Consider the following 24,371-nt stretch of genomic DNA (forward strand, 5'->3'; position numbering starts at 1 on the left):
TTTGAATGTTGAGTTTTAAGCCAGTCTTTTCACTCTCCTATGTTTTGTTTCTAAAAAAAAATACAAGCTAGTTTTACTGGTGATTTCTGGAAGGAAAGGATTTAGTTCTTGCAGCTTGAATTCCATCTTCAAATTTATCCTAGAAGTTGTGTATACTCTTTAAATACAAGTGCAATATAATTCTCCTTTGTAAGTGGTTCTGGAAAGCTGAGATGGGCTAAAGAAATCTAAGTATGAAAGCCAGGGATTTATTTTTTATTATCTTGGGTAGAAAACATCCCGAACTCTTCAGAACTACAGGTAATAGACAGAACAGTATTTTAAATAATAGCAGAGTAAACATATCCCAAAACAGCAGTACTAAGGCCTCTAATTTCCCCTAGTATTGAAATGTCAAAGGACCATTTAATATCTTACATACTAAGATGCAGACTTAAAACTTTACTTGTAAAATATATGAATAATTTAAAAGAGAATTATCTAATGCTTCTGTGTGAGGCAGATAATCATTGATAACTTCCCAACTCTAAGGTGTTTGTTCTAAACCATGAACTAGAGGAACATTCGAAGCAAGTTTTATAATCCATTTTTTATTATCCAATTAAACTTCTCCTAAGAGTACAATTAGAAATTCATGAGAAAGGAATCAGAACTCATTAAAGAGTAAAGCTGATATCAAATTTCTAATTTATGGACTTTCAAACTTTTAGCCTTCTGCCCTTTTTATTGATTAAAATTGGTATTCTTTTCTAATCTACGTGGACAAACTATTGAACTTTAATTTGTCACTGAGAAATGCATTTGAAAATCCTTCTACATGTTCTTTGTTCATGTAAAGATGAAAGCCATACTAAATAACACTCATGTTTGAAGTTTTGTATGAAATATACCTATATGTAACTATGATTATCTCTATATCTACATCTATAATTAATGATTTCCTTGGACTTATACTCCTAGCAATATGGCAAATTGAATACCACACAATTAGATTTTGAATGAATTGAAAAAAATTCACTCATTTTTTCTTCCAGTTTTATTAAGATGTAAACTGTGTACAATACTGTGTAAGTTTAAAGTATACAGCACAATGATTTGACTTACACGCATGTTGAAATGATGATCACAGTAGTTTAGTGAACATCTACCATCTCGTATAGATATAAAAATAGAAGAAAAAGAAACAAATGTTTTCCTTGCAATGAGGACATTTAGGACTGGCTCAACAAGTTTCATTATATAACATATAGCAGTGTTAACTACATTAATCATATTTATCTAATAATTGGAAGTTCATGCCTTATGATCACATTCACCCACCTAGGAAGACTCGGAATTGGTGTGACTTTATCTGGTGGCTGAAATCATCTGGGAGCATCTTGACTTACATGGTTGGTGGGTAATACTAGCTATCAACTTGTACTCAAATTGGGATGATAGGCAATTCCATATGACTTCTACACATGGGGTTTTATCTGTGCACCCCACGACATGAGAGAACATATTTAGGTTCCTGAAGCTGTGGTGGCTGGGATCTGAGAGCTGCTGGTCTGAAGGAGTGTGCCTTTGTTATGACCTTGCCTTGGAATTCAGCCAGCATCATATCTACTATTCTCTGTTGGATGAGACAGTCACAAAGATCCAGCCAACTTCAAAAGGATGGAGCATACATGCATCCCACTATCAGATGAGTTGAATGTCAAGGTCACATCATAGGAGAACATTTTGCACCATCTTTAGAAAACACTTTGGGTCACAAGAGGTGAAAATCCATGCAGGAGATTGGGAAAGTCTCACACGTGAATAATCAGGATTCCAGGAAGAAAGACAAGAACATCAGAGAAGCAATTTTCAAACAGAAAATGGCTGAGAATTTTTCATAAGGATTGAATACATGAATCTACCAGGAATCACAGCCTCTACCAATAATCTCTGACATAATTAATGGGGATTGCTTAAAAGTGATTTTTTAATGGGAAATGTACTTTTTCATACTATGGTAAAAAATACAAACCAAAGGAAAAAGGGAGAACATTCTTAGGACAAAAAGAGAAGAGAAGAATGATTTAGTGAAATAATATAAGGAATGACTACTCAGGCACAAAAACAGAAGCCAGAAAACCATGTCCCCAGAGTGCTGAGGACAATAGATCTCATCCTAAAACTGTCTATGGACAGTTCTTCATTAACACTCACTTTATTAATGAAGGTCACTTCATTTCAGGTCATCAAAAACTGAAAATTTTCACCATCAGTCAATCTCTGCTGAAGAACTTTAAAGGACATATATTCATCTGAATCAGTTCTAGTGAGATGGATGAAACTGGAGCCCATTATACAGAGTGAAGTAAGCCAGAAAGATAAACAGCAATACAGTGTACTAATGCATGTATATGGAATTTAAAAAGTTGGTAACAATAACCCTATATGAAAAACAGAAAAAGAGACACAGATGTACAGAACAGACTTTTAGACTCTGTGGGAGGCGAGGGTGGGATGTTCTGAGAGAATAGCATTGAAACAAGTATACTATCAAGGGTGAAGCAGATCACCAGCCCAGGTGGGATGCATGAGACAAGTGCTCGGGGCTGGTGCACTGGGAGGACCCAGAGGGGTGGGATGGGGAGGGAGGTGGGAGGGGGGATCGGGATGGGGAACACATGTAAATCCATGGCTGATTCATGTCAATGTGTGGCAAAAACCACTACAATATTGTAAAGTAATTAGCCTCCAACTAATAAAAATAAATGGAAAAAAATAAAGGACATATATTTTTGGTAATTTTTCAGATTTGTTGAGGTATAATTAACACATAGGAATTGTATATATTTAAGACATACAGGGCTTCCCTGGTAGCTCAGTTGGTAAAGAATCCACCTGTAATTCAGGAGACCCTGCTTCAGTTCCTGGGTTGGGAAGAGCTCCTGGAGAAGGGAACGGCTACCCACTCCAGTATTCTGGCCTGGAGAGTTCCACGGACTGTATAGTCGGACATGACTGAGCGACTTTCACTTTCACTAAGACATGCAACCTGATCTTAGGTATATGTATACAGTGAGAAATGATTAACACAATCAAGCTAACAAACATATCCATCACTTCAGTTATTTTTTTTCTTATCAATTTATTTTCAAAATTTCTCAATTCATAATTTGCTTTTGTTTGGGCCTAGTTCTATTACGACTTTTTAAAATTAGGACAATTTTTAGAGCAGTATAAAACTCAAGGTAAAACTAGGGGAAAGTACAGAGATTCCCCAAATATACCCGTTCTCATATACTCATAACCACCCCCCTCCCATTATCAACATCCTCTCTAGAATAAAACATTTGTTACAACTAATGAAACTATGTTGACACATCATAATTACCCAATACTCATATTTTACACTCTTGTTGTTTTGCATTCTATAGGTTTGAGCAAATTTATATGTATCCATCATTATAATATTATACAAAATATTTTCTCTGACCTAAAAGTCCTCTGTGCTGTTATGATCTATGCCTCCTATCCAACCCTTAAACTCTGCAACCACTGATTCCATTACTGTTTCCATAGTTTTGACCTTTCCAGAATTTCATTTCATGAAATCATATACTGTGCAGCACTTCGAGACTTTTTTTAAAAATGGTGATGGTTTAGTCGCTCAGTCATGTCCAACTCTTGCAGCCTCATGGACTACAGTCCACCAGGCTCCTCTGTCCATGGGATTTCCCAGGCAAGAATACTGGAATGGGTTGCCATTTCCTTCTCCAGAGGATCTTCCCAATCCAGGGATTGAACTCGGGTCTCCTGCATTGCAGGCAGATTCGAAGCTGTCTGTGTTGCTAATCTCAGGAAAAAAACATGAGAGAGGACCTGGAAGAGGTTATTGAGGGACCATGATCTCTGCTTTGAAGTGCGGGCAGCACAATCCTGGATAGTGTCTTACAATATAGGGGAAGGGTTTTGCAATCATTCTTTATGCCCTTTATGTGAATATGTAAAACAGACCCAGGACTGATCTGTTGAACTCTGCTTTATTTTCCAAGGTTAATTCAGCTCTCACTGTATCAGCAAAAAGACAGAATCAGCTCGGTCTTCACCTTTCCCCTGTTGGAGTCTTTATCTTGTTACCATAGCAACTCAGTCTGCAGATATGATGATAATTAACAACTAACCAGGAGAGTATCTTTACCTACTGGAACTGGGAAATAAATCCTCAAAACTTTGAAGACAAGTAAATATCAAGCTGTTAGCCAAAAGAAATTTTAAAAGTTGTACAACTCACTGTGATGGGGAAATGTATTAATAATTAAATTGCTTACACCTTTAATAAATAATTATGCAAAATATACTTGATCACTACAATATATACTAATAATTTTTTTTTACTTGACTCAAAATTACTGTACTGATTTGGGGGTATGGTTATGCATTATGTTTAGAAGTAAGATGGCGCTATGCCATTTATTAATCTTTTGAAACATAGAAGTATATACTGTAAAAAAGGACAAGCCAGTGTTCACTTTCCTTACTCTTAATCTCCAACCACTGGTAGCAGCTCTAGCTCCTTTTTTGTAAAGAAACACTTTTAACACTCTGTGTGTGTGTGTGTAGCAGGACTCCTCAGCCTGGAACTGCTGACATTTGGGGCTAGATCATTCCTTGTTTTGAAATGCTACCCTCTAGGATGCTTAGCGGCATCTTGGCCTCTATACAGGAGATGCTACCAGCATAACCCACATCACCCCCTCCCCAAGCTGTGTCAGATAAAACCCTCTCCAGGCGTTGACAACACAGACTACTGTCCTAGTTCATTGTTCTCTGACCTTCTTTCATTTACACTCCACTCACACTTCAGAGTGCATGGGTCTCCTGCAAAAAGGTTCAAGGCTCAGCTTACAGCTGAGATAATAACAGGCCAGGGAAAACTCCCCAATGCTGGTGGGAGCACAGGGCCCTGAATCACAGGATGTATTCAAGAATTTCAAAACTGTCACTTCGGAACTGGCTCAAGGTATCCTCACAACACCTCTATATACACCACAGGAGGTGGAAGTTGTCACTACCCAGACTGAGGTCGCTGCAATCTGCCTGCAGTGGAGAATAACTAAAAATCTTGCTGTGGAAGATCAAAAAAAGTTTGCTTTTTTTTCCAAATTAAGCCAGTCTTTCATACATTGCTGATGAGAATGTAAATTGGTGCAACTTCTACGGAAGGTAATTTGAAAGTACATGTCAGAATTGTAAGTGCATACAGCCTTTGATTTATCAATTTTATATCTAACTTATTCTTTCAATCTTCTTGCATACATGTAAAATGATATATTTACAAAGAGTCTCAGTAAGACATTGCTCCTAATACAAGATGTGGGAGGCAACCTGAATATTCTCGGTAAAAAGATTATATCCATAAAATGTAACTGTAACAGATCACACTTCACTGTATATCCTTTTATATTTTATGAAACTTAAATTATGTGTCTATGTTACTCATACACTCATGAAATATAACGAGCCTCTAGCTTCTCAGAATAAACAGAGAAGAATGCCTTGTCATGTAGCAAAAATCCATTAATACTGATATCATTTAATTTAGAATATATTTCACCTCAACACATGTAAGATAAAATGAAAAATCATTTTTTGAAACCTCATACTTAGGTGATTCTCTGTGGTCTATGCCTTGTTTCTCCTATTTCCCAGGGTAATAACACTAATGGAAGAAATATCCCAGGAATAGAAGTATTGGAACTTTAAGACATCAGTGGGTTTATCACCTACAATTAATCCAATTGAAAATTTTTTCAAAAAATAATTTTTTCATCTCACATATGTTGAGGTGAAATATATTTTGGAATTTATGTGATATGAATGTATAATAAACATGACTACTAAAGTATAGAAATTTGGGCATGGTAAATGGAAACATTGTTTCTAGATGTTCTAATTAGACTATGAAGAATCAAAGATATATGCTGTAATCCCCAAAACAATTACTACCATGTATATTGCAAAGATGTATGGGGGAAAAAGCAGTGGATAGCCATAACTGTGGATCAGGTACCCCAATGTAAAACCTTAAACTATAAAATTTCAGACTCCAAATTCAGACTCCAAATTCTGTCTTCCCTACAGTTGTCGGAAACTCACATATGTTATATCAATTAACACTTTTTGGGTTACTTGGAGTCTGTTCTATAGAAGCGTAGTTAAGGGGACAGCCAATAATCTGGGCAGATTAGACAGAATTTCTTCCCCTCCTTTGGCTTTATTTTGCATAGAATTTTCTCCATCACATTCCAACTGCTGTGGTCTCTCCTTATTCCACTCTGATTCTGAATCCAGTAAAACTGTTGATATTTACCAGAAATTTAGACACTCCATGTGAGAACATCTAGGGTCCACCATCAGGCACTGAGCCACAAACTGGGAAAGTTGTACAGTGTCATTATCTTTTTTCCATGCCAACTTTCCTCCTACCTGCTTTGGGTGTTTTTTTAGTTCCTTTGGACTTGTTTTGTTTGTTTGTTTTTCAATTGTTTAATATTATCTGAAGGGGAGTTAGTCCAATATGAGCTACTCTGCTATTATCTGAAGAAGAAATCCTTATGGTAGCTTACTTTTTAGAAAAAAAGAAAAAAGATTTTACTGCTAAGTGTATTAAAAAGAATTTGCTTCAAGAAAGATCATAAAGGAAGCGCAAATTGATTAATTCCCTAGTAACAAAGTAGCATCAGAATGCAATGATAACCTTGTGAGCAGAATTGACTTTCTGTTTATCTACATTTACTTCTGAAAAACATAATGATCAGTCCAAGTATGTTCTTTTTTGGAAAATGGATCTATACTCTTTAAGAGTGCATAGAGTAAAGGACTACCACTGGAAAGAAAAGGATGGCAATTGTACCAGGAATGAGCATAAGTATAAATTGAAGAAAAGACAATTTTAAAAAAGAAACATTTTATTTATTTCAACTTTCCATTAAATTCTCAGTTTGCATAAGCAGTCACATAGAAAATTAATTTAATACACGACTAAAATTTTGAAACATTCCTAACTGTTTTGTTCTTCACTGATTCTAAAGTGCTTTATGATAATAAAATTCATGGTTATAAATACTATTACTATACAGAATATAAAAAGAAGTGTATTTTTTGCACTATCCAGAAATAACACACTATTTTCAGTCCTTCTCAGGAAGTTTTTGGAAATAACTCTGTATATTATCATAGTGTTTCTGCAATGATATAATAATAACCATTCTTCTATCCTGTGACGTTTAGTCAATGGAATTTGAATGTAACAACTCTCTGATTTGTCCGCATTCTAAAGGAAATCAGTCCTGGGTATTCATTGGAAGGACAGATGCTGAAGGTGAAACTCCAATACTTTGGCCACCTGATGTGAAGAACTGACTTATTGAAAAAGACCCTGATGCTGAGAAAGATTGAAGGCAGGAGGAGAAGGGGATGACAGAGGATGAGATAGTTGGATGGCGTCATTGGGTTGATGGACATGAGTTTGAGCAAGCTCCGGGAGTTGATGATGGACAAGGAAACCTGATGTGCTGCAGTCCATGAGACTGCAAAGAGTCAGACATGACTGAGCAACTGTACTGAATTAATACTTGGAAATATCATGTGTGTGTGTGTGTATATATATATATATATGAAGTAAATGGTTAGTATTTTTTAGAAAGATGACAGATTCTTTTGACTTTCAAATTATAAAAACAAATGTACATACATTTTATCTCAGAGAAATAATGTGTGGCATATTGTAGTTAATAATTATTTACATAAAATAATTTTTCTTTAAAAGAATTCATGACATGCAATATTCACTGTGTTGTTTCTGAGTCCTTGTGAAATCTTAACTCAGATAAATCTATGCTTCTCAACCTGCCATTTTCTCCCAGGATTCCAATCTACTAAGAACTTTTGAAAATGGAGCTCAGGCACAAATATTTTCTAAAAAATTTTCCCTAATCATAATGTGCATACAATATTGATAATTACTGACAAACTTCATCAAGTAGAGGTATCTATTATGTCTTGGCTATTGTTTTTCTGATAAATATATAATCGTATATGTATATCACCTATTAAACAGAAACTTAATTCCAGATAATCCTGAACAAATTTGATATTTGATTTTTTTGACAGAACATGTTTAAAATAGCAATAAATTTTTTTAATATTTAATATAGAATAAGTGGGCTTCCCAGGAGGTGCAGTGGTAAAGAATCTGCCTGCCAATGCAGGAGATGCAAGAGTTGTGGGTTCGATCCCTGGGTGGGGAAGATCCCCTGGAGGAGGAAATGGCAACCGAATCCAGTATTCTTACCAGGGAAATTCCCCAGACAGAGGAGCCTGTTGGACTATAGTCCCTGAGGTCACAAAGAGTCAGATGTGATTGAGCGCAATCCTTATCCCTTCCAACGGAGTAAAACTAGGATGCCTGGAGACCTCATACAAGAGAATAAATATAATCTCATTGTATTCCTCCAATAACCATGAAATAAGTGACATAATCATTGCCATTTTACATGGAAAGAAATCAAAGCATCAAATAGCAGAGAAACTTGCCCAAGGTTGTAGGACAAGGGTGAGCCAAGAATGAATACAAAGAGCCTGGCTTTTTAAACCCAGCCTTTACTCTTAACACCTAGACTTTTCTACTCACATAGTAGTGATTTCCAATGAAAATTAACTTTCCTGGAATATCCACTTCAAAGATGTCTTCCCTCAGTCTCATAACTCCTGAATTGTTTCCTATCACTGGGCTTCCCTGCTGGCTAAGGTGGTAAAGAACCTGCCTGCAATGCGGGAGACATGGGTTCTATCCCTGGGTCAGGGAAGACCCCCCAGGAACTTCTGGATTGTTTTCTATCAATCACCACCTCTCAGGAAAACCAGAGAAAAGATTTTTAATTTTTTCCAAAGAGCAGTACCCCTGAACTCATGATCCCTATTATTTCTATTCACGGTCCCTTTTATTCCTGCAGACACAGGAGCCTGGCGGGCTAACAGCCCATAGGGTCACAAGAGTCGGACACAGCCGAGTGACTAAACCGCCACCACCAGGTCAGTGCTTAGGGGAGACTTAAGTACTCCTCACTGTGAAGGCAGGGTCCTTTGAGCATAACTGAATCCCTGTGAATTAGGAGATTTTGAAATCTGGTCATGGCATTGCGTGCCATTCTGATTCTTTTGGCTGTTTCCCACCCCTCCTTCCCCCTAGATTTGATAACTTAATTACACACACACACTCCTGAGTAATCTGTGAAACAGACTCTGTGAACATCTCCAGATCAAGACCCTTTGAAGACCTCCAGATTTCTTCCTCTCCACAGGTGTCTTTCCTCTCTGATTCTCAGTCCTGTAAATTCTAATCTGCTTGCTCTTCTGCTATTATTGGAGGAAGTAATCAATTGATGTCAACTATATCCAGTTGATTGATGGTGCCAATGAATTCAAATATGTCCTTCCAGATTTTATGCCTGCTAGGTCACATATGTCTGTTTCTGATAGAGGATGTTTCCAACTATAATAGTTGTTGTTCAGTTACTCAGTCATGTCTGACTCTTTGCAACCCCATGGACTGCAGCACACCAGGCTTCCCTGTCCTTCGCTAATCTCCCGGAACTTGCTCAAATTCATGTCCATTGAGTCGGTGATGCCATCCAATCATCTCATCCTCTGCTGCCCCCTTCTCCCCCTGTTTTCACTCTTTCCCAGCATCAGAGTCTTTTCCAGTCAGTCAGCTCTTCACATCAGGTGGCCAAAATATTGGAACTTCAGCTTCAGCATCAGTCCTTCCAGTGAATATTCGGGACTGATTTCCTTTAGGATGGACTGGTTAGATTTTCTTGCAGTCTTCTGCAACACCACAGTTCAAAAGCATCAGTTCCTCAGCATAGATTCACTTATTCCTCCTGTATTTCTATCAGATTTTCCTCTCATATTTTGATGCTCTGTTTTAGATGCATACACATTAAAGATTGCTATATCCTCTTGGGGAACTGACCCTTTATTGTTTTGCAATGTCCCTCTTTATGGGAGGTGTGTTAAAGCTGGTAGCTCTCTGTTAAAGAATCTGCCTCCCAATGCAGGAGATGCAGGTTCAGTCGCTGGGTTGGGAGGATCCCCTGGAGAAGGAAATGGCAACCCACTCCAGTATTGTGGCCTGGAGAACTCCTTGGACTGTATAATCCACGGTGTTGCAAAGAGTCAAACACGACTGAATGACTTTCACTTCGCTTCCAGTGTTCTCTGCTGGGAAATCCCATGGACAGAGGAACCTGGCGGAGTACAGTCCATGAGGTTGCAGAAATGTCAGGTACAACTTAACAATTAAACAACAAATAATAACAACAAAACAATGACCTCTTTTTGTCCTTGATACTTTTCTTTTTCTGAAATTTGCTCTGTCTGAAATTAATACTGTCACCTATACTTTCTTTTGAATAATACTGGTGTCTTTCTCCTTCTTTTTACTTTTAGTCTATATGCTTTTCATATTTTAAATAAGCTTCACGTAGACAGCAAAGTTAGATATTATGATCCACTCTGACCATCTCTTTTAATTGGTATAGTATAACATTGATACTTAAAATGATTATTAATGTGGTTGGATTGATAGCTATTGAAATGTAATTGACATAGTATATTGTATAGTTTTTGATATACAACATAATGATTTGATATATGTATATAATGTGAAATGATTACCTCAATAAATTTAGTTAACATCCACCACCTCACATAGTTGCTAATTATTTTCCTCATCATGAGAACTTTTAAGATCTACCCTCTTAGCAAATTTCATATAAACAATACAGAATTATTGACAATAGTCACCATGCTGTATATTAGGCCCCTAGAACTTATTCATCATATCAGTGAAAGTCTGTGCATCTTGACCACCTTCACACAAAGACTAGTGTTTTCTGTTTTTTGCCCTAATGTTTGCTTGCTTGTTGCTACTTCTGTCTCCCACGCTTTATATGTCTTTTTTTGTCTTCATTGAGCCTTACATATGATTCTATCTTCTCTCCTTTATTAGCATATCAGTCATATTTTTCTTTATATCTTTATAGTGGTTGCTTTAGAGTGGGCAATACAGATTTGCAAGTGATTCAGCTCCACTTTCAAATGATACTATAGCACTTTATACATGATGCAAGAACTTTATAACAGCAATATATTCCTTATTCCTCCCTCCATCCTTTGTATCATATATTTTACTTATACATAAAACATATATTTGCATGCATAACCCAATGCATTTTATTATTTCTAACAAAATGTTACCTTTTAGATGAATTAAAAATAAGAAAGATGAAAGGTTTCGCTTTACCTTACTTTATCATACTTCCCATACTCTTCCTTTCTTTGTGAAGATCCTGCATTCTGACCTGTATCATTTTTCTTCTTCTTGAAAAACCTACTTTAACATTTCTTACAAGAGAAGTCAACTGGCAACAAATTTTCCCAATGTTTGTTTGTCTGAGAGACATGTACACACTGCTGTATTTGAGATGGATAACTAACAAGGACCTACAGCAAAGCACGTGGAACTCTGCTCACTGCTCTGGGACAGCCTGGACGTGAGGGGCTTGGGGGAGAATGGGTGCATGTGTACATGTGGCTGAGTCCCTCCACTGTTCACCTGAAACTGTCATAGAATTGTTAACCGGCTATACCCGAATACAAAACTAAGAGTTCAAAGTAAATAAATAAAACTAAGTGTAAAAGGTAGCTATTTAATCATTCCGCAGTCAGAATACAAAAAGTTCAGGGTAAACATTTCTTTTATTATTAAAACTGCAGTATTTTATACTCCACAATATTATTTCACTAAAGCATATACAACATAAAATTATCATTCTGCATATGCTATTCTTTCATGAAATGACTACAAGGTATATAAATACAGTTTAATATTCAAAAGAAAAATTGAACAGTTTCTTTACATATATCAAAACTTTTATTAAGATCACTGTCTGCATTTAATTTTATTTTCACTTTGATTGAAGATATAATGTCTTACTAAAAATAGGACTTAAAAATATACTACAAATTAACAATTGGTAAAATAAAATCGCTTTGTAATTAAAAAGGTTCTGTAGAAAATCATATACTATTGTACCAAATATTTCTTTGGATCCCCAATATGCATTTTTTCAGGAGTTATCATTTATGTGTGTTTGTGTGTTTAGTCACTAAGTCATGACCAACTCTTCGGGACCCTATGGACTGTAGCCCACCAGGCTCCTCTGTCCATGGGACTCCCCAGGCAAGAATGCTGGAGTGGGTTGCCCTGTCCTCCTCCAGGATCTTCCCTAGCTGGGGTTAGAACCTGCGTCTCCTCCATCTCCTGCATTGCAGCTGGGTTCTTTACCAATCCAGAAAATTCATCCTGAGTTATTTTCCCCCACTGATTAATTACAGAACTAATTGTTGATGCAATTGAAATGTTTCTTAATTTATATATGCTTTTCCCTGAGGATTGTTTGAAGTTACTTACACTTCAGTCATTAATCTAAATAGTTCATATCACAAAAATATCAGATGCAAGCAAGACACACAGAGTAGCAACTTCACTTGTCGACTGACACACATTTGATTGATTCATGCAAGATGTGCTTCCAGAAAGGCTTTAGGGAAGTTCACACTAACACACACACATACCAAGATAAAACACGATTAAAACTCTATTGGATCTTTCACTCCTGTGTCCCTATCCTACCTTCCTCCAAAGGTCACATAGTGTTACTCAAACACCCTAATTCTTTGAAAGAAAAAAAAAAATGGACCCATCAAAAGAGTCAAATTTTATTGAGACACATGGCACTGAATGTTCTAGAATGTCACCTGTGGGACTTCTGACCATTCATGGATCTGCAATTTGGACAGTTTTGCTTCTGGCAGATGTGTTTCATGTGGCCCCCTGACCATTCTTAATTACCCCTCTTTGCAGACTCTTTGTTCTTTGATTTTCCTAATCACAAGTTCACACAGAAGAAATAAGAGCTGGAATTTATGACACTAGCATTGCAGGAGCTTAGAAAATGCTGACGAAAATGTTGAAACACTCTGTACTGTGGGACTAGCACATGTCGGCCATCCAGGATAAATAGTTTTAAGCACCTGGAGCAGCGAGGGAGAGAGCAGAACCTCCAGCCAGGACACTGTCCCATTCACCTTCTCAGGGACCCGGCTCAACTAAGGCCTAATTGAAAGGTCATTTATGCCTACCTATGACCTCTTGATTTGAACTATTTTGTAACATTAAAATTTCAACTGATAAAATTATATTCATTGAGTTTTACCAAAGTCTACATTAGCTTAGCAAATTTACTTGCCAGGGCAGGAGACTTTAAGAGACACAGGTTCAGTCCCTGAGTTGGGAAGATCCCCTGGAGAAGGGCATAACAATAACAGTAATAGTGGGAATAGAGTTAGAACCAGTAAATGGATTTTTCCTGTGGTAATTACAGGTCCTGACATTTACCTGAAAGGGGAAGATTTAGAGGAAAACATAAGCAGTCAAAAGACCTGGCTTAAGAGTGCTTGCTTCAGAACCTTGTACACTAAAGGTGGGATGATACAAAGAATTAGCATTTCCTCTGAGTGAAGATGACATGCAAATTCTACAAGTGTTCCACATTTTTAAAAAAACAAAGAAACATTGGCTTAGATGCACAAGGTTTTAGGACAGAAAGATGCCTAGATAAACAATATGATCCAAATTTCTCCTTTTCAGAAGCAAGGAAGAAACTATTTGTTTTGTACAGAATGCCTTTCGTGAACTAGCAGCAGGACCTGGCTGGAATCAGAAGTGGAATTAAGCACTGAATCAATGCCCTTTCTATACCACAGAGATCTTTCTCTGCAGAATTTTCTTTCAGATCCCCTGGAGAAGGAAACGGTAATCCACTCTAGTATTCTTGCCTGGAGAGTTCCATGGACAGAGCGTCCTGGTGGATTACAGTCCATGGGGTTGCAAGGAGTCAGACATGACTGAGCAACTAACACTTTCAAACATTTACATGATGAGGATTGAGAGATGTATCAGAACTGCCCTTTAAAAATCAAAGATTTCCTTTTGCCCCCAAGGAAGTAAAATTCTATTTCTTGGGTACCTGAAAGCAGCAGTCTGGAGGAAAGGACTGAATACGTGTAAGGATGGCCTTCCTGAGATTGGATTGCTGAGATAAGCTTGGGGTGGAATGAGAATGTATCTCTTACCCCAGAAGTACAAATGACAAATCTTTTAGGTTTCACCATTTTCAAGATATGGTCATTTTTTGCTTCCCTGGCTGTTACTAAGGTGTTGCTAAGATATTATTTGGTCCCTATGAAAGTGAAAGTGATAGTCACTCAGTTGTGTCTGACTCTTTGTGACCCCATGGACTGTAGCCCACCATGCTCCTCTGTCCCTGCAACTCTTCAGGCAAGAATACTGGAGTGGGTAGACACTCCCATCTCCAGGGGATCTTCCCTACCCAAGGATCGAACCCAGGTCTCCTACGTTGCTCATGGATTCTTTACCATCTGAGCCACCAGGGAAGTCCATCTGGCCCCTACACACCTTTCTCAGTTTGGCTCATTCCTTTCTGTTTGATTAGCTTTGTTTATCCCTATTGTTTCCCAACACCAAGTTCAGGTCTCACTTTCTCCAAGCACCTTGCTGACCCTCTCTGGAGCAGGCTGGGGGTTCTTTATGAGAGCCTGCTCAACCACGGCCGTGGTGGCTGTGAGTGATTATCACACTGCATCTCCATTGTTCCGCTCCTCTGAGCAGTGAGCTCCTAGAGCACAGGGTCTGAGTTTTCCATCTCTGTCTCCCTGGCAGAAAACTAGGGCATAGTGGATGTTCAGAGAAGACTTTAATTGATGAAACTCCAGCCCTTTCTATTTTCTGACACCATCAGAGTCTGCTAGGTTCCACACAAACCCTTTATTATCCCCTCATGAAGGACTCTTATAATGCAAGAGACAGAGACTAGGTCTGAAAGATAACACTCCATCTACTTTGATGCAAAATAAACAGTAGGACACCATTAAGCCACTCTAACTAGTAATAAATAGCTTGTGAAACACCTCATGTCAGATTACAATTTATAGAGGTCTTACCAATCTGAAGTTGCCAGTGTTACCAATCTGATTAACTAGCACTGGTGGATCAGGAAAAAGAAAGTTCTGTGGAATAGATATGTCCCCCAAACATAAGAAGACACAAATACAACCTTGGTTCATGTACATGCTTAGTCACGCAGTCATGCCTGACTGTTTGCGATCCCATGGACTGTAGCCCACAAGTTTCCTCTGTCCACAGAATTTCCCAGGCAAGAATACTGGAGTAGGTTGCCATTTCTTCCTCCAGGGGATCTTCTCGACCTAGATATTGAACCCATGTGTCTTGTGTCTCCTACATTAACAGGTGGGTTCTTTACCACTGTGTCACATAGGAAGTCCTGGTTCATATGAATTATGAAATTAGGAGAGCCCCACCTGTATCATTGACAGCAGATGCTTCCCCAGATTACCCATGTTAAACCCAAAAATGTGAGGTGAGAGAAGCAGCTCTCAAGAAACCCAAGTTAAATGGCACTTTGCAATAACACAAGAAGAGTACTTCCCTATAGCCAATTTATAGAGACTCCCCTCCAAGTTGTGCTAACACAGACGGGTAAGGTACAGTAAATTGAGGAACTACCTACTGCTTCTGTTAAATCCACATGGACTTATTTGGTAGCCAAGCCCACCCTGTTTTCCTGTTTGGGATTTTAAAAAAAACTGTAGCTGTTTCCTCAATACTATAAACCCAGATTATAGTTCTAACCCACAGTGCTACAGTGGGAGTTGAGTAAAATCAGTTGAGGAAATAACATCAAGAGAAATTTTACAAGAGGAATTCTGAGCTGGAATGAATGCAGGGTTATGCCTTTGTTCCAAGGTTATTAAGGTGAAAAGTGTTCCGGGGGCCACTGGGGACCCCTGGTGAACACCCACGTGGAAGGAGCCACCCTGTGTGAGCGTGACCAGAGCCCCAGCCAGGAGTCACCACCCCCTCTAAGGAGGAGCAGACACGCCACGGAGGGTCTCACAATCAAACAGAAGACAAAGAGATCAAAAATCAGAAGCAAAGAGAGATGAGGGTTTCAGATCAAAGTGCCGTGCACGTTCAGAATTTTTAAACATCCAGTTTCTCCATGGAGGTCAATGTTGATGGCACGTCCTTAGTAATTCAGTCTTGTGAAACTCGCGTTTGATGCTCAGTTTAGTTGTGGAACCTGTGTGAGGCTGTGGATTCTGCATCGGGAGCTGGGCAGGAAACATAATGGCCAGACTCCCACCGGGCCCCCATATCGCACTTGGGTGGAAGCAGATCTCTGCTCTGAGTTTGGTCCAGCAATGATGAGAAAGAGTGAGGGCCTCAACTCGGCAAGTCCACCAAAGTGAAATATCTACCAGGATTCCCAGGGGTGTTTGAAACAGAAGCTAGCATGAGAGAAATGGACCTTGACAAGGGGTAAAGAATGATTAAAAGCATCAAATATGACAATCAGGGTGCAGGTTGGCCTGAAGTGTTACAAGGCTACTCTCTCATTAAAGTCCTTGAGCAACAAATGTCTACCTTTTAAGGTTTAAGGATTCACTTTGGCATGAAGGCAACTATCTTTGGCAACAAAATGCAGTAATTTTTCTGAGATATCAAAACCTCTCTTTCTCTAGTTTCTGGATGAGATGAATCATAAGAACATATCTTTTCTACACTGATGTCCCTTATGGACTCCATCCAAGTCCAATACTAGCTTTCTATGAATGTGAGTTACTGGTGCATGGACAAGAATGATGAGAATTCAGTGGACCTGCACATCCAATGTCTCAGTCTTTAGTGAAAAAAACCATCAACATCACACAGAAGACATCCAATTAAACACATGTGGGATGCAGCATAAGGAAAAGTTCTACATGTGACAGAAAATGTGCTAGCCCTCTTGGGAAAATAGAGCCCATCAGTAAAATGGGTTTTATTTGTGCTCTGAAATTACTGGCTAAAATCAGAAAGCAAACATGAAAGAGAAAATGGGAGCGATGAGAGAATTTCATTATATTTGCATTTTTAATTCATGTACAATTATTTTTGTATTTTTTTCCATTAGAATATGAAACTGGTCCAATGTTTTTATTTAATAATAGATATGTTATGGGACCACACAGAGATATCACGCATGTATTAAGGACTTTGTACTTTTTATCCTACAAGCACTGAAGAAAAACCATTGGAAGTTTTTATTAAGGGCAAGGCATGATTAAATTTACTTCAGAATCTAAAAGAACATTCCCCTTAGAGTACACAAATGGGTTAGAGGATCAAGTATGCTTGTGTTGTTGGATTGGACTATTTCCATGTTTCTTTTTTGGCATTAAATGCTATGATTATAAGATGAGAGTCTCAAAACAGCCTTTTTTTCTTGTATACGGCTCTCATGAAGCTGACCAAAAGTAGCATTCTGTAAAAACTCTCCAAGAAATGGTATTACACTCTCCAAAGAGGCAAAGAACAGCTCTGAATTTATAAGACAACACAACTTGCAAGAGGCCAACAACAAATTCAAACAGAGTATTCAACAAATTCTTCACCAAACAGAGTATTTGTGTTCTGTTTTTAATGCCTTTCAGAATGTCGAGATTTCAAAGAGTTCATATGACAGCTGCAAAGATGATTTTGTTTTATAGGTCACTTTAGAAACTGTATGATATATATATATAGATAGATCAGTTGCCAAAACTATTCATTTTAATGTAGGCCATTTATTAAAAAGCCATTTACTAAATTTTAATATAAGCCATTTACTAAAAGGATGGGAGTTGTGTGGATGAACTCAGTTGGTTCTTTCATTGAACCAGACTCAAAGAGATTTTGTGAATCCTCAGATGTACATTTCCCCTGGTCAATCAATTATGAAGGTCTGGATATTTATTTCAGAGTAACAGCTGACTGGATTAAAACAACTGATTGTTATCTCTCACAGTTCTGGCAACTGATGGTTCATCTGAGCATCTCCTTCTTGAGGCCCCCATCAATTGAGGCAGGGCAGGGCTGAGTCTGGAGACATCTGAAGCCTTCTTCACTACATGCCTGGCATTGGTCCTGGATGAAAAATAGGTGGAAAAGTTGGGGGTAGATCAAGCATCTCTTTCCATTTGTTAAGCAATCTTGGAATCCTTGCATGTACAGTAGTTTCAAGGGTTCAAGCATCGTACATGGCATCTGAATTACACCAGAGCAAGTGACGTGAGGAAACAGGCAGAAGTTTCATAGTGTCATTTAGGTTTCTTGTAACTCAGGAGTCAGGCAGCATCACTAACACTACATTCTCTTGGTTACACAGGGTCAGCTTGACATAATACGAGAGAAGGCTGCCCAAGAGGTATGAACACCAGCAGGCGTGGTTCATCAAGGCCATCTGGTAAACTAGTTTGTTATTCAGTCCCTGGGTTGTGTTTGACTCATTGCAACCCATGAACTGCAGCACGCCAGGCTTCCCTGTCCTTCACTATCTCTCAGAGTTTGCTCAAACTCATGCCCATAGACTCAGTGATGCCATCCCACCATCTCATCCTCTGTTGCCCCCTTCTCCTCCTGCCCTCAATCTTCCCTGGCATCAGGGTCTTTTCCAGTGAGTTGGCTCTTCCCATCAGGTGGTCAAATTATTGGAGCTTCAGTTTCAGCATCAGTCCTTCCAATGAATATTTAGGGTTGATTTCCTATATGATTGACTGGTTTGATTGCCTTTCATCTACTGGAGGCTAATGGAGCAGAGAAGATGTGATGATTAAGGGAGTACAGGTTGCCAGCCCAGTTCTTTTGAATGAAAGGGATGCACACAACAGAGTAGATCAGTGCTGTGATATCTTATTGAGTAGATTCCACACAGGAGGCCAGTTTAAATAAAAAGAAAACTCATTTATTACCATTTAATATTTCTTAATATTTTGGGAGGAAGTAGAGAGTAAGATAGGCACTGAACATTGCTGCTTCTTGCTCTCAGAAAAGGATTAAATAACTGAAATATCTCTTGGAGTCCATAGGTTAAGTTTACTTGATAAAAATGTCAGGAATGGCTATTTACTGCCAGGAAATGAGGGACCAGCCCCGTGATTAGAATCTCTCAGACTCTTGAATAGCCCCAGCAATCAAGGAAGCTGGTGACTGATTTATCTATAAACCAGAAATGTCATTTGCCTCTATCATCGATCAGGATGGTGTCGTGTCAAGATGCTGTAATGTGTGCTGCCTGGTACAAATTATCTGCAATGAAAGGATCTGTTTCTCCTCATTTTCTTCATCCTTTGGAGGTTAATGAACACAAGAATCACTCCAGAAACACCCAAAGCCCCAGGGCTTTTGTGTTAAACTCTGTAGCTTTCTAAATCCTCATGATTACAAAAGCTGAATATCAAAAAAAAAGTAATTCCAAAAATATTTTAAAAGTACCATCTTGTTTAACTTGTTCAGTTGCTCAGTTGTGTCTGACTCTTTGCGACACCATGGACTGTAGCATACCAGGTTTCCCTGTCCTTCACCCTCTCCCGGAGTTGCTCAAACTCATGTCCACTAAATCAGTGATGCCATCCAACCATCTCATCCTCTGTCGTCCCCTTCTCCTCCTCCCTTCAATCTTTCCCAGTATCAGGGTCTTTTCCAATGAGTCAGTTCTTCCCATCAGGTGGCCAAAGTATTGGAGTTTCAGCTTCAGCATCAGTCCTTCCAATGAATATTCAGGGTTGATTTCCTTTGGGAATCACTGGTTTGATCTCCTTGCTGTCCAAGGGACTCTCAAAAGTCTTCTCCAGCACCACAGTTCAAAAGCATTAATTCTTCAGTGTTCCGCGTTCCTTATGATCCAACCGACCATCCATTATATAGCCACTGGAAAAACCATAGCTTTGACTAGATGGACTTCTGTCAGCAAAGTGATGTCTCTGAGTTTTAATATGCTGTCTAGGCTTGTCATAGCTTTCTTCCTGAGGAGCAAGCATCTTTTAATTTTATGGCTGTAGTCACTGTCCACAGTGATTTTGGAGCCCAAGAACGACTGCGAGACAAATCGGTTTCTTCTCCAGCACGACAGAAGCGTGGAGGCTGCTGACTAATACAAAGCAACCCCACATGAGAGTTTCAGCCAGGAAAGAAAAATGCCTATGTGATTGGAATCCGTGGAAGGAGAATCTCCATGAGCACCAGGAGTGATTCCAAACTCTGGAGAAGAGTCAGTGAAGCCCAGGGACCCCAGACAAGGAGGGCTTAAATGCTGGGGGATGGGGGGAGTCTCAGCCATGGAGACACCCACCCACCCCCAACCTCGCCATGGAGGTCTGTGTCTGTGGAGGGGAGCATCTTTGCCACCCACTGGACCACTGGAGACCCTGGAAGACGCAGCAGCAAGCACCAGGACAAGAAGGATGCTGCGCACACAGAGAAGGTACAGTCACATGAAGACAGCTGGTCTATGGATGGGTTTTCAGGCGATGGGAGTCAACGTGGATTTGCAGACGCAAAGTCGTCAGGCTACGCATGTGCCATGTATCTAAGCTTTTCTTCTTTTCCCACTTCTAGAAATATGGAGTGAGTCATGTTTATAAACTGACTGTCTTGGAGCAGTTTAGCAGACAGGAGTGGATATTTAAGGTGAGCAGCTCATTTCCACCTGGGAGATGGGAGAGAGGCCAGAGGCGGGGCAGGCAACGGGGCTCATTGCTCATCTCAAGGTAGTCCTTTGTTTTGGGTGAAGAGGACACTTTGTGTCACCTCCAAGGAAGGATGTGCAGGGTCCTAACACCTTCAGGGTCCGGTCACCCTCATGCCTCACCCAGGGACCCTAAGCATGTTAGTGAAATGGCACAACCCTGCCTCTTGGGACACAGAAGACTCAGGAACAAATCTAAATGTGGCTCTTGAGTTGACTGAGTCAACACAAAGGCCGTTCACAGCAGCCATGTGAGGCACTTAGGGAACACTTTCAGCACTGTTCCTGGCTGGCTAACAATCCAGGCACTTTCTCTCCTTATTTCAGCTTTAGTGAGTCTCCCCAGATTCCCAGGACTAACAGAAAAATGCACAGGCGAGGAGTAGGACATGGAGCCCTGCCCTGGGCCTTTAGGGCCTGTTTCTATAACCTTGTAGTTTTACAGCTGTGTTGCCAACTCTGTCCATTTGGATTTCATCCTACTTAATACAAAACACAAGCTTTGAACCAGCAGATCTCTGACCTTCCGTGGCATTTAGATGAGACCATGAATGATCATAAAGCATAATCAGATTAGTGTTGACTCCATTCCTTCATCATTCACTTATTCCACATGTGTCTTTAAAGCCTGATGCATGCCTGAAAGTCACGATAACGGGGGTGATACCGTGTAGCCCGGGTCCTCAAGCAGCCCCACAGTCATGAAGGGGCGGAAGCACAACATCTTTGATTCCATTCATTGATTATATTAAAGGTAATTAGGGCTTGAAGTTTATTAGAAAAAAGGAAGCCCTCTGACTGACACTCGCAATCTAACATCATTTGGGCCCACGGCTGTCAGAGAGCCCACGCCCACGAGGCACCCGTGACTCAGGAGGAGAGTCCCCAGGGTCCCTCAGGGCCGCTAGTGGGAGGTCAGTGAAACCAGAGCTCCTCAGGTGGGCAGGACGGATTAAAGTCCTACCGCCTGCTTTGTCACGCTTCTGAGAGGTCATTAAACCCTGAGACAATTAAAGGACTCAACTCAGAAAGTAAGGTGTCTAGATGATACCCCAAACCTGAGACTCTAATAAAAGCATGCAGACGCTCCACTTAACATGTGATTTCCCCAGCCACAGTCACGTGCGATGCTGCATTTGATTATCTCAGGATTGCGTGAGCTACACGGATGAGAACCAGTGAGGTCCTGGGGGCTGAATCTTCTCAAAGTTTCCCAGCTGGTGCATGGTGTTCTTCCATTTCTCTTAGTTGGAAATGCTGTCCTATTTGTTGAAACAAGGGATGCCAACCCCACATGGCCCTCGATCAGTTGCTGATTTTACAAGGGCTGCACCGCAGCAGGGAGTGTTATCATAACGCCCACCGACAATTCCAACAGAACAGCCTCTCCTGATGAACTCTGGCCAGCTCCCTCCAGGCAGCCCCTGGAGCCTTTGCATCCACCTCTTAACCCTCATGGCCTTCGCCCTGTGCTGCCCTTGCTTGGCCTCTAGAGTTTAAGCTGCCCTCTGCTGTTTTTTCTTTCTTTCCCACTAGTTCTGCTGTGTGAGCTCGGGGTGACTGTCCCTCGAATCCCTGGGCGAAGGTCCAGAGAGAGACCCCACTTCCCAGGGAAGGTCAACACTGCGCGGTTATCAGACCCTGGGGGAGGCCTGGGAGTCAAGGACAGCCAGAGGTGCTCCTGTCAGGGCAGAGCTGAGAACCGCAGGCCAGTGACCCGGGAGGAGCAGGGGCTGGCTCTGCAGCCCCCGCCCCACAGGGACCCGGGAGGGGAAAGGCAAGGCTGGGGGAGGCTGGGGACGCGCCCCGACCGCCCCGAGGGGGCAGCGGGGGTCCCGAGGGCGCCTCACTCCCGAAGCCCTCGGCCTCCCGGGCCCTGGGCCTGGCTCGCCCCTCTGTCGGCTGAAGTGACAGCGCTCCTCCGAGAACGGGACTCGTGCCGCTTTTCAGAGGACCCGGGGGAGGCTGGGCTCCCAACCACACCGCAGTTTTCTTTCCAGGGCGGGATGCGCGAAGCTTAGAGCTGGAGGCGGACAGGGGACTGAATCTCACCGGCCTCTCACGCCCGGTGTCCCCGCAAACGCCCGTCTCAGCGCCGGTGCGGAGCCAGCGGAGGGGGCCGGCGCGTGGTCTGCAGCCCTCGCTGCTCCTGAGCCAGAGCCGGGGGCACGCGGGGCCGTGGGGGCGGGGAGGGGAAGGGCTCTCAGCCTCCCTGCACGTCCAACCGCCCGGCTGGGCTGAGACCCGAGGCTGGTGAATCCCAGAGCACGTGTGTGTGTATGCGTGGAATGGGGTGTGTGTGTGGGTAGGTGTGAGAGAGAGAGAGAGAGGTGGGATGAAAATGCCTGTGATAATCTGTGTGATTGTACTCTATGCTTGAAAACGTGATTGTGAGCTTGTGGGTGTTGTTGAAATGCATGATGAATGTAAGAGAGCGTGCATGAGTGTGAAGGTGTTTGTGAGTGTGGGTGTTTAGTGTTTGTGGATGTCAGTGGACTGTGCATGAAAAGGTGAGGTTGTGGTTGTGACTACACAGATGAGTGTGAGTGTGTATGAGAGTATGCCAATGGATTTGTGTGTCTGTGAGTTAGTGTGAGTGTGTGAATGAGAGAAGGTGTGTGTGAAAGAACTGTGCATTGGTGTGTTCTGAAGGATTGGGGAAATGTGGTGAGCAGAGACATGGAGAGCATCTTAGGCACTTTCCAGGGGAAATATGGGCCCTGGTATTTCCCCTAACTCATGCACACACGTCTTGCTGAACCGAGGCCGAGGGAGCCTAGAAAAGTGATGTGGAAGCCATGCAAGATGAAAAATGGGACCCCTACAGATACCATGCCCCAGCGCACACTCTTGTTCTGGCCCAACGTCACCTTCACCTTGGTGGTAGGTCTCAGTCCAGGCGTGGGTTTGCAGCATCGATGGAGAGAAAGTCCTCCAGAGCCCCTTGTGCAAGTCTGGCCTCCTGCTCCCTTTTGCTTTCAGCCTGTCTTCCCTTTGTGCTTTCAGAACATATGATACTGACCACTTCCAGGCAGTAATTTTCAAAAAGAAATGATCCTGAAAAGGTCCGTTTGTTCTTTGTGGAGCAAAGAAGGACAACAGATTGATGGAACTTCCCATGGATGAGATCCTGGCTGTGAATCAAGACCCAAGGCTTTGTGTTCAGCTTCTACAGCTTGGTGTGTGATTCTGGTTCTGAAATATTGAAATCCAGATAGATATATTTAATAATTATTTTGAGAAAACGTGCCTTATTCTATGGGCATCAAAGATCCCATTAGAAAAGTCTATTTACTACAGATTTTGAGGCACAAACTAAGAGCTGTCAGTGGTACCTCCTCCATACGAGGGAGTTTCTTTGTTGATGATGCAGAACATCGGCTCCAGGCAAACAAGGGTGGAGACATTTCAACCTTCCCCTGACCTTGGTTTTGGGCCCATTCTGCAGCTGCATATGGTGGCCACTGCAGCCAGAGTGTCAGGAGATGCCCTACGCAAAGAAAAAGCAGAGGTGACCAGGGTCTCAGTGTTCCTGGAGACTGTGACCCCACTCTGTGGTCACTTGGTAGTGGCTGCGTTTTCTTTCCTGAAAATGCAAATAATGTCCTCCCTTTCTCT

The 24,371-nt window shown here is 41.0% G+C and overlaps 1 non-coding gene across 1 annotated transcript; it reads left to right on the plus strand.

Moving 5' to 3' along the window:
- Nucleotides 1-13,559: 13,559 nt before the first annotated feature.
- Nucleotides 13,560-13,664, plus strand: LOC136146783 (U6 spliceosomal RNA). Its single transcript, XR_010659068.1, has one exon. It is a non-coding gene; the product is annotated as a U6 spliceosomal RNA (small nuclear RNA).
- Nucleotides 13,665-24,371: the final 10,707 nt, after the last annotated feature.

This window comes from Muntiacus reevesi, chromosome 14 (genome assembly GCF_963930625.1).
Source record: "Muntiacus reevesi chromosome 14, mMunRee1.1, whole genome shotgun sequence".
NCBI classification, from domain to species: Eukaryota; Metazoa; Chordata; class Mammalia; order Artiodactyla; family Cervidae; genus Muntiacus; species Muntiacus reevesi.